General features: G+C 39.8%; 1 long non-coding RNA gene across 1 annotated transcript; it reads left to right on the top strand.

The window, feature by feature from the left end:
- The first annotated feature begins 5,748 nt into the window (after nucleotides 1-5,748).
- LOC129411370 (uncharacterized) lies at nucleotides 5,749-6,617 on the top strand. Its single transcript, XR_008633280.1, has 3 exons — nucleotides 5,749-5,959; nucleotides 6,038-6,112; nucleotides 6,234-6,617. It is a non-coding gene; the product is annotated as an uncharacterized LOC129411370 (long non-coding RNA).
- Nucleotides 6,618-12,049: the final 5,432 nt, after the last annotated feature.

Raw genomic sequence — 12,049 nt, 5'->3', positions numbered from 1 at the left:
CATATCCTTCACACTGTAACTCATTCAGTGGTTGCTGTGAGTTTATGCACTTGAGACATTTGTGAACAATGCAAATCAGTGACATTTCTGCACATCTCACCAACTCAGCCAGAATGTATTCAGAAGACCTGATGTGCCTGTAAACTGTATATAAAACACTTGGTTGGTTAAAATTTGAAAATGTGGGCTACAGATCCATACCAAAAAAATTTACCTACGGCAGGGGTCTCCAGCCTGTGGCTCGGGAGGTACCAGTAGCTTTCCAGCCCCTTCCAAGCAGCTCACCAAAGGATTTCTGAATTCAATGTATTGTGGATAATAAGTAAAATTTAATTAACTACCATTGTTAATGTATCATTTTGATGCCTAACTTGGTGCATGGATAATGGTTTATTTTTTATAAGCATCTAACTGTTCCCCATCGAAGGCTTGCCATGGCTCTTATATTTACTCAGTTTCTTTGCCACTGCTGAAAGTGGTAGCTCTGGCATTTTCGTTTTATAAAGGTAGCTCACTGGACAGAAAAGGTTGGAGACCCCTGGCTTAGGGCACAGCAAGTTCAAAAGTGTTAAATTCACGGTGTTGGTGTTCTTGTGAGTAAAGTGAAGAAAATCCAGATATGTTTCAACACAGTCAAAGAGTTATTTCAACTATGACAGTGCTGTAGAGTAAAATAAGTAGTTGTTGATTTTCACTTCTTCTCAAACTAACCTCAGACTAGGCTCCGAGTCACTTCTCATGTGCTGCTCAACTTGAACTAGGACAAACTTGAAGCCCATTGGTGAGAGTGGCTTTGGTGTTTGGACTTGTGTCTGTGAACAGCTGAGCTCTGCTGTTTTCAGAGATATTTCTGGACATTTCTCTTTGAGGCTCGCAGCTAGTTAGGTTGAAGCTAACAATGCTAACAACAACGCTAGTGCCTATGTGCTAGCGCTAGCAGCTACCGCCAAACTGTAGAGCCGCACTTGATTTAGCTGGACTCTGGGACAGAAAATGCATGTGTGTGCTTCGATTTGAGTGTGTTGAATTAGAGTCTACATACTAGTGTACGTGGAAATTGTCAAATAGAAATGCCACCGAACAGTTTGTGTTTCAGTTCGCCTAAAGAGCAGGCTACACTATAGAATTCCCTGCTTTTTGTGGAATGAGCTTTCTGTAATTTTTTTCTTTTTTGTGTGTGTTCCTTTTTTGTATCCAAGCAGACAGCATAAAACGTTAATATTATCTAATATTGTCTAGTAGCAAGGAAATAATGCATTTATGTGAAGAGTATATGTATTTTTATAGGAAATGTAAAGTATATTATTAAATATTAAATAACTATGATCATAATTATTTTAGCTTTTTTAAGTGAAGTCATTTCCCTCATGTATATAAGTGTATACGTTTTTTTCCTTTCTGGATTTAAGTTATTTAATTATGTGTTGCAGGTAGAAGTCGAATGGAGACAGTGCGAGCATCTTTCCCTGAAACATTGTGATGAGTACAAAACAAGTGATAAACCTGCACCCAAAATGTGAACCAGTCACCGTCTTCCATGGACACACTGTCTAGATATACTGAAAAATTCCCGAAGAGACCCAGGTAGACTCTTTAACTGGCCAACCCGACTTTTGAAACTTTGAACATTCAATGTCCAACAATATGTGAAACTGCGACTCATTAATGACTGCATTTGGAACATGTGAAAGGTTTTAGTTGGAGTTCTGATTATTAGCCAAAGCTATATGTGTGTATGTATATGTTACAAAGAGTTAAAAATACAATTTAAACTGTACAAAGGTGCTTGGATTGGTGAAATGTAAAACAAAAAAACAAAAAAAACTGTACCATGTTCAGTTGAAGTGTACATATTTGTTTCTTTAATATTATCAATAAAAACATTTTTGAAATTCACAAATGTTTTATTCTTTCTCAGTTGTATGTTTTTAGGACAATTTGATTTGAGCCGTTAAAAATGTTTCTCCCCAGTGTCTCAAGTAGGACTACTTTTAGTTTCCATTGCAGATGTTAAAGCGGTTTCTCACCAGTGCCTCAAGTAGGACTCCTGTTTGTGTCTCCCCGTTGCTCCTAGTGAATTTGAGGAGAAACAAACAATATTCACACCAGACAAATCTAAAACTATAATGAGACTACAATGACAGTCTCAACTTTGTCTTCCCAGCTTAAAAAAGATATATTTGAGCAGCAAATTTTCCTCTAGGTAGTTTCCACGTTAACAGCTACTCTTTACCTTTTGTTCATTGGAGATGGGAAATTCTAGGGCTGAAATGATCAAATGATTGTATTGAAAGCATGTGGAGTTTGAAGACACACTTGAGCACTTCCTATATAACCACATGACATCACAAGGTGGAAGAGAGTGTTTTCAGTTTGAGAGAAGAACTCAGCTGAAACTTGCAGGGTTTGTGTCTGAATGAAACAAAACACAACTCCAGGTATGTTTTTGACGAGGAAGCGTTATAACATATATCAGAAAATAGTGTCATATTAATCATAAAAATCACAAAATCAACTAGAACCCCCATTTTTTATATAAATTGCGATAAAAATCAGTCTTCTGGATCAGATCCGGATCAGCCTTTGGAATATGAAAGAGGATCCCATTGTCCATCCCTGAGTCAAATTTCATGGGGTTTGGTCAATAATTAACCGAGATATTGAGAAACAAAATTTTTGGCCCCATTTACCACAATGTTAACTAAAATTTCAAAGTGATCCAGAATCCAGGATTTCTTCCGGATCAACCCCAAAATGAAATCAGTTCTTCCTTTTCACATTTCCAACAAATCCTGAAAATTTCATCAAAATCGGTCCATAACTTTTTGAGTTATGTTGCTAACAGACAAACAAACAAACAAACAAACGCCGGCAAAAACATAACCTCCTTGGCGAAGGTAATAATCACAAAAATGTAACTGGACTTAAATGAAAGTCCAATTTGATTGACATGGAACACTAAGCTCCACCCTCAGACGACATGCAAAGAATTTAAGGAGTCCCTTCAATTTTACAAGCACATAACATTCTGCTTTAATAACTGAATAACGTTCGAGCGAATTTTTGCTGTACTGAGTTGGACTAAGCAGTGTTTTGGCCTGTCCCCAGAATTTATTGTTTGCGGATTGGAAAATAACTTAAAAAATGTATACATTTTCATAAATACATAATTCACTTTTTATAATGAGCTCACCAGATGCAAACAGCAGTCAACAATGATCTTAAAGAGAAAAGTGATTTACAGGCTCTAACACGCAAACTCCATCAACACCTTAAAACCTTACAATTCTTTTCCTTTTGCATTCATATTATAGGTTGTTACGACCCAGCTCGTTGGGGTGAGGGAGGTAACAAAAATAAAACCAAGATGTAAAATTGAATAAATTAAATAATGTTTAATTAACAGGAAGGTAAAAGGTAAATTAACAAAAGACTAAAAATATACAGAAAATAACCTAATTAAGAAACAAAACTACAGACAACATGTTTTGTGCCACAAAAGGGGTCACGCAGGCTTACACAATAATGAGTGGTAAAATTAAGGGACACACACGAAAGTTCCCCAAATTAAACCACATAAGCCCACAAACAGAATCGAGTGACCAAATCAAAAAAGGCACAAAACAGAACTAAAACACACAAACAAACACTAAATGGCATAATGGCCACCAAGGCTAGCATCCCCGAACAGGTGCTGGCAATCTTCTTAAATAGGGGGAGGTGGCTGCAGATGAGCTGGGCATCATCCTGCCCCACCAATCACAGACCAGGGCTCCTGCAGCAGGACTCAAGAGAACTCGGCAAAAATCACACAAACAAATTAGAACTAAGGCCTGGGGCCGTAACATAGGTGCATTGTGTAACTTTTATGAAGCAGGATCTGGCATCTGTTTGTCTTCATGGTGATGTTATTGCTTTGCCTTACCAGATTGGAATTAAACAAATATATCTTGTGTTTCTATTACAGGTATTTTTATTTCTCAAAACTACTGTAAAAATATATATTTTTACTGTGAGCATGCCCACTTCTCCACAGATCTGACCTGTAACTTGGTCAAGTGATGTGGCCAAGCTTATCGTCATGGAAACTACTCCTACTACTACTATAAGTACTATAACTACTCGGCTACTACTGCTACTACTACTAACTCCTACTTCTGCTACTACAACTACTACTGCTACTGCTATGTTCCACAGTATTAAACAAATATATCTTGTATTTATACTACTACTGGTGTCTTTATTTTTCCCAACTACAGCAAAAACTGTATTTTTACTGGTCCTGGTCCTGTTTTAGACATGGTTTAGTAATGGTGTAGTCCTGGTGTAGTCCAGGTTTAGTCCTGGTGTAGTCCTGATGTTGTCCTGGTTTAGTCCTAGTTTAGACCTGGTTTAGTCCTGGTTTGGTCCTGGTTTAGACATAGACAAAGTTTCTGCAATGTTACTGTTTCATAATTAGCAGGACTGTATCTATTATGAACATTGTTATGTTTATATAATGGAGAGAAGATCTTGTTTCAAACAGTCAGACATGCTCCTCTCATTTTTGGAGATGAGCGTGCCTCAGTTCCATTCAAGACAAGATCTCAAGATCTTGTCTTGAATGGAACTGAGGCACCATCCATCATTCATCCATCGACTGCTTGCATTGAAAAATCAACTTTAAAAAAATAAATGACAATCATTGTGACCAACTGTTGAGGGCACAGAAAATTCCTGCTGTCAGTTGGATTTTTGCAAAAATACTATTGTGTCATATGACTTGTTTAAATTGTGTTTATTGCATGTTGTGCATGGTTTTAATACAAGTTAAGTTGAAATGGAATTTTGTGGTGGTTTTCATTATTTTACATTTGTAAAAGGGATTATGAACTAGAACGACCACAGCATTTACACTGTATTTAGTGAAGAAAGAGTTACTATTGAATAGTGTAACATAAAGAACACTCTACACCAGGGGTCTCAGACTCGCGGCCCGGGGGCCAACTGCGGCCCTCAGAAGGATTTTTTGCGGTCCTCCACTTAATTCCAAAGAATAATGTCAGTGCGGCCCGTGGTAGATGTAAGCACAATCCCACCCCTCTACAGCGGGCCGAACTGACAGATGAAGCTGCAATCGGTGCCTGGGCAGATTCACAACAACAGATTATTAACGCATCTTACATCCCAAAACTCAACTTACAGCAGTTGTGAAGCAACGAGTCTAAGTGGATCTGTTAATACGAGTACACGTGCACATACGGCGTCACCGAAGAACCAAAACAAACCACACATGGTGGTACATGTGTGCTCACTTCACTTTACCTCCCACAACTACCTACAGTACACTGAAAAAACGGTCCGAGAGGGGTTGCTCAAATTGCAAAAACAAATTTGACAACAATAACATCACTTTTTTACGTTTCTCTGTCAAGCATGTTTAAATCTTACAAACATCGCTTGATTGTGGCTGATGTGAGACCTGCATGTTTTAATCAGGTTGAGGAAACATGACTTTATTATAATTTCTGGTGAGGCTCCTCCCTCTGGAATTCTCCTCCCCAAAACTTTTGGAGGGAAAATTCAAATGTAACAGGACACAGGACAGTTAGATGAGCAGAGGACACACAGTGTGGAGCAGGAGGATTATGAGACTGATCTGGAGGTAAGACTTTTCAAAGATTTTATTATGTGCTTCTCCAGCCTAGAATGTCGTCATTGTTAAAACATGTTTGTGGTGTTTTATTTGAAATTAGAGTTAATGTAAGGACAGCTTGAAACAAATTGTTTTTGACTGTCCATCTACAAGAGTGTGACACTTGTACTAAGATTTGAATGTGTTGCTTCCAGAGTCGTCTACAAAGAGTGACATCCAGAGCTCTGCTGGAGCTGTGGGGAAGTTCATGAATGTTATAGTTGATGTTTCAGAAAAAAGGAAGATGTTTGAGAACCAACAAAACACAGACCACAGATGAACAAAGTAAGTAAACCAACTAAAATTATTTTAAAATTTTTCAAAATGAACTTCCTATTGAAACTGTTATCGTACTTGTACAAGGTGATGTGGCATTAGGAGACTTTATACCAGATGCCCTCCCTGTTACTGTGTTTAGAGGAAGAAAAGCAGCACATGGTGAGTTTTGTTTCTGCAGATACACTTCTAATGTTCTTGTGATTCTGTTCTGGTGCTATAAGTGTATTTAAACATGTACAACAGTGTAGATCATCAGAATGTGTTATTCCTGTGTCCACAGGCAGAGACCAGAGCGTCTTCACTGGAATAAATCTTCACACTGTCCAGCTCCAAACTGTGTATCTCTGTCCCTGTGCTCTCTTTGTGTTTGATTCTGTTTAAGACAATACAGAACTGTGGAAAACTAAAGACTGTTTTTGTATTCTTTTACAGAATTAGATCAATTAAATTACATTATACATACTTATACATTTCATGATAAGGTACCATAAGATAAATATGCATATTCAGCATGATTTGTTCAAATTTCATCAACATGAAAAAGTGATGTTCATGTTCCGAGAAAAATATGTGTAGAGGGGTTCGAAAAAAGTTTCAAAGCCTAAACATAATTTTATTGCGTGCAACCGCTGTCCATAACTTTTTTACGCAAATCCAGCAACCTTTTTTTTTCAGTGTATCAGAGCGTAGGAGGCGCTGACAGAATTCCCCTGTTCAAAAGTATGGGACCTTTATTGGAGGGGCTAATAAGAAATAAAAAGACACTGACAGTCTGTTTACCTGCTCAACACTCGGTGCGTAATGATGACCAAGCTCCACATATGCATCGCCGAATTCCACACGCACTAAGCGGCAAACACAGCTGTCCCATCAATATGCAAGCACCACAAAACTGCAGTGATCTATTCCAGAGGCTTGGCGACATGTTAGCAAAAAGTAAGAGGCAAAAACAAGCGTCTTCCATCCATGTTTGACATACGAAAAGCAAATACACTCCAGTGTGGTCCGCTTTCACACCGGCAAACGAACCAAAACTGGTCTGATTAACGAGCTTCTGTATCCCAGTAGAACAGCGATACCTCCAGTAACCAATACTGATCTTCAGTGTTAATACCACGGGCCGTCCTCATCTTATTACCATGAACTCATAAAACAGCAACGTAGAACTTTGTACAAACTCACCGCATCAGCCCAGAGTTCGGGTAACAGCAGCAGCCAACAGCGCTCACCGTAGCGCGCAGCTCCTCAGGTCGGGGCTGTGGTCTGGTCCTTGGTCTTCTGTCGTCCTACAAGCGCGTTGGTCAGATGTCCGGAGGCTCTGTCCTCCATGTGCTGGTTCCAGATGGTGGCGAGCAAGATCAGTGCGCAATGACTGGGTCTGAGCGGGTAAGTTCCGCCGTCTGCCCGCTGGTTCTGTGCGGGGAAAGTTAGAATGCGCTGTGGACTACAGGTCTGTGCGGGCTGCTCCGGTCCTCCGCGTTCAAGAACCGCGGCTGGTTCCGAGGTGGTGCAAAGCATCCGGACAGAAACGTGAGTCCAGTTTAGTTGGTGTCCGTCCTCCGCGCATTTGGTTCTTCCCGGGAAAACGCTTTTCACTCCCCGCTCCACGTCATCTGAGTCTGGACAGAACCGGAGCTGTTCCTGCTGGTTCGGGACTCTGGTTTGGATCTAGTCCGACTGTATTTCTCACACTAGGCTAAAAGCAGGACATTTTTTAAAGGTAAATCAATTGAATGGGCGATTGCCTATTGCCATAAAATTATCGGGTTAATTAAAGCCTAAAATAATAAATGCTGTTCCTACATGATCACGGGGAACACCGGGACCTCTGTGCAGGTCCTGAACAGACGTACACACCCCTAATTTTGACTCACTCTGGAGCCACACGTTCGCACACTGATACTTGCTCTGATCTTCGTGTGTTACATTCTCTGTATTGGCCATTGTTGGTAAATAATTCGAAAATGAATCGCGGCTGCATCTGGACAACAATCTGTTACTGCGCTGGAATCGTACAGCGCTCATTTCAGGCAGAGGAGACGCATTTCTCCCATGATGCATTTCGAATAGTTCGTTTGGACCTGCTGTCTATGGTTTGGACCCGGGTTCGCGTTCACACCAGAAGAACCGCACCAAAGTTGGTCATTTGGGTGCGGATTCAAGCGAACCGAGACCACCTCTTTTTTGAGGTCTCGGTCCGCTTGAGTTGGTCCGGGTCAGAGTCCGATTGACGCTTTCACACCAACGCAAACGAACCGAGCTAACCACTTCTGGTTCGAATGGACCATTTGGTGCGCACCAAATACTGTCGGTGTGAAAGCACCTAATACAGGTCAAGGCTCACTGATGAGCATCTTCAATCTATCCTGAGGATCTCATACGCTTCCTCCTGCAAGCCAAATATCTGTCAGCTGTGCAAGATGAAGCGTAGCCAGGTTTCAACCAGCAAGGAGTAGGCAAAAGAAGAGTAGACGTAATAGTTTAAACTTTCGTTCTGAATACATTTTCATGTTCTGAACTGTTATTAAAGATTAAGAAAATCTGTTGTGTGTTGTTCTTTCTCTGTCTTTTTTTTCCGTGCAACCGCTATTTATCGAATACTCAATGCGACCCAGCCTCACTCAGACGTTTTCTAATTTGGCCCTCAGGTGATTTGAGTTTGAGACCCCTGCTCTACACTATTTCTACTTCATAAAGTGTTAAAACGTAACAATATAGAGTTATTAGTTTTTCACTATACAATAGTGTAAAAAAATCAAATCTTAATCGGTGTCAAATTCAACTGTGATGAGTGTGGTTACATCACTTTACCAGTGTTGAGCCTTGTACACTTTGGAAAGTGTAGTTTGAACTCATTTTATTGTGGACCCCATATGACATGGTACAAGTGTTAAAATTAACAATATACAAGTTGAATTAACACTCTTGAATTTGCTGTGTAGGGCAAGGGCAGACTTCACTTGCAGCAGTCTGACACTAGATGGTGTGAATGCTCTCTGAACTAATAAGCCATAACCATATAGTCTATGGCTATAACCAGCAATGTCTTAGCGCGGTGAGAATTAGTCTGAAATAGATGTTTTCTTCACATAGTTGTTGTTCTTTTTGTAAATGACAATAATGTTCTCTCTTGTAGTAATACTTCAGTAGGCTGATCTTCATACGCCAAAATCTGCTATTATTTGAGCTATTCTGTGTTCCACCCGTTCACTTTGAAAGAGACTTCTATGAGTTTAATTGTGAAATACAAACACATGACACGTTTGAGAGCCAACAGGTGCAGAGCAGAAGTACCTGTTGTACATTCTCGTCACGTGACTGGATCGTGACGTTGCGGCTCTTTGCGGAAGTGAGTTTCAGTGATGGTGGCGGCCTCGTCAGCCCAGCTGCAGAAAAAAGATGTTGGCTTTCTGTAGCACGATCATTTCTTTTAAATACAACCCCCTGTAGCTGACCAATCATTTGAAGAGTACGTGCGTGGCCTGTCTCTGATTTGAACCGTGTGTCTGTGTCGTTGGGAGCAGCTTGTGTCGCTCTGAAGCGGGACAGAAGACAGACATGTCCCTCTTTCAGTCCGCTTTGGATTTTCTAGCCGGGCCCGGTTCATCCGGAGCTGCCAGCCGGGACCAAAATGACTTCGTTGGGCAAATCGTTGAGCTCGGTGACATGAAACTGAGAATAAAGCGGGTTATCGCAGAAGGTGAGATCGCTTTTATACGGTTCGAGTTGGCACGGTTTGGGCTTTTGGAGGCTGTATGCTAGTTTGCTGCTAATAGGCCGTGACAGTAGCTGCATCTGTGTGCACTGATATGAAGAAGACACATGATATGACTCACTATCAGATCACATTATCAGCTCTTCATTTACACTATTAATGGTCACTTTCATGTTTTAACTTCACACATCACATACTCTGTAGTTCCCCAGTACAGTGACTGTTGTGTGCTGTAGGAGAGTGGTGGAGAATAGAAATATGTTACTACAGTGTGTACGGACACAATGTACAGTCTATCCTCTTGTTTTTGTTTGTTTTGCTTTAGCCTGCAAACACGCCTATTCTTTATGATTTAAACGTATATGTCAACAGACAGGTATCATATATTGTTAAATGGAAATAGATAGAAAGAGAGAAAGAAAGAAGTTGAAGCTGTCAAAACAAAGAAGTCATGGTAAGACACGATGTTCTCATTTTTAGCATTACACATTCCATTGCATATAGAATAATCTTTCCCAGGCTTCAGAGTTCAGGATGTGTGACTGTAGCCAGGTAAGTAGTTGATTTACTGATCACTATGGCAGTCTTTACCTGGTTGTCTGGCCTTTGTGAAAGTGCTTCAAGGGCCCTTCAAGGACCTAGTTAGCAAAATTGTTACCTATCTGTACTGATCTATTTGTTGAAAACGTGGTATGCTGTTACTCTAAACTATTCAATGCCTTTAATCAAAAGTGGTCAAATAAAGAGGGTGGAACTATAGACTCTTCTTTTGTTGTGGCTTTCTTAAGCAAGATGTTTAAGCTCAGGTTTCTCCTGCGTGGCCGCTTGCTGTTTACTACTGTAGTTCACGTAGCCTCTTGTATGTGGTCATTGGTCTTTAAGTAGACCCGTAGTCTTGTGCATTAACCCGATTTGAAATGACAAACCTTTTCTAACGAGGAAGAATTCTTAAATTTATGTGGGAGATACATTTATAGGACTCTGAATAATATTGCAACTATTGTTTTGGAAACATGCAAATATTCTAAATATATATCATTGTCTAGTGTATCTCTATTAAAAGAGGATGCAAAATTGCTGATTAAGCAGAATTCAATAAAAATAACAGACTTGCTTTCTAATCTTTCAAACAAGGGCTGTGTTATGATATTAATATTTATATTTTTAAGATGACATTGTTTTCTTTCTTTCATATTACCTTCTGGTTCTATACTGTTCTGATTAATATATATTGTTTTTTGGTTAACAGCTTGAGTATAAGGTGATTTAGATGTTTTGTAGTTAAATTTACAGCCCATTCATGTTTTGTGTGGTTCTTTAAGTTACAGGCTCCTTTTAGCATATTTCTGCTTCTCCACACAGGAGGATTTGCCTTTGTGTATGAAGCCCAAGACTTGGCCAGTGGAAAAGACTATGCCCTTAAGGTAAATGAACCAAAGCCATGAAAAATAGTGAATTGCTTGTGCTTGTGTACTTGTAATACTTGTAATCTCTCATCTGCCTTTTACTTTTACTTTGTTTTTTTAATGGTGTACGCATCCACTCTTTTGGCTTTTTTCAGAGGTTGTTGTCCAATGAAGAGGAGAAGAATAAAGAAATCATTCAAGAAGTTTGCTTTATGGTGAGATTGTAGTACTAGTTATTAAGTTGAAGTTGCTATAAATGATAATAAAAGCTTAGTGCCAACTGCAGCTATATAAACGGTCATTAACAGAGTTGTCATAGTTTACTGACAAAGCCACAGATTCACACCTAAACATCACTTAGGAGAGTTTAGTATACAAACTTTCCTTTATAGTTGTGTTTACTGTCATATCATAGCAAAGGGTTGATTCTCTATAATGGTTTAAACATGATATTACGCACTATTATGTGTGTGTTTGACCCTGACTATTTGTTTTATAGAAAAAACTGTCTGGCCACCCAAACATGGTGCAGTTCTGCTCTGCTGCTTCAATCAGCAAAGAAGAGTCGGACACTGGACAGGCTGAGTTCCTGATCCTCACAGAGTTGTGTAAAGGTAAACATTACTTGCGCTTCCTTCCTTTTTCTTACTAGAAACCTTTCAGTTAGTGTTAAGTCACTTGTCACTTAGTCACACATTGCACAGTAAGACTGGACTAGAAATACGAGTCGTCAGCACCATTTACGTGTAACCTCTTTGGAAAACAGACCCTCGTCTACTGCCCTATTTCCTACTCTGCTTCCTGTTGCATGTCTGGCAGTTTTGCAGCAAAAGCCTGTCTCTTTAATTAGTCATAACATTAGAACTGCTATGTTGTTTAAGTATCATTGTCTTGTGCTTTACCTCAGGTCAGCTGGTGGACTTTATAAAGCGGGTGGAGCTTCGGTCTCCTCTGTCATGTGACACTGTGCTGAAA

This window comes from Boleophthalmus pectinirostris, unplaced genomic scaffold (assembly GCF_026225935.1).
Source record: "Boleophthalmus pectinirostris isolate CB_2022bp ecotype Guang Dong unplaced genomic scaffold, ASM2622593v1 HiC_scaffold_4, whole genome shotgun sequence".
Lineage (NCBI taxonomy): Eukaryota > Metazoa > Chordata > Actinopteri > Gobiiformes > Gobiidae > Boleophthalmus > Boleophthalmus pectinirostris.
Note: the sequence above shows the minus strand (reverse complement) of the source record. Positions and strands in the feature narration are given on the sequence as shown.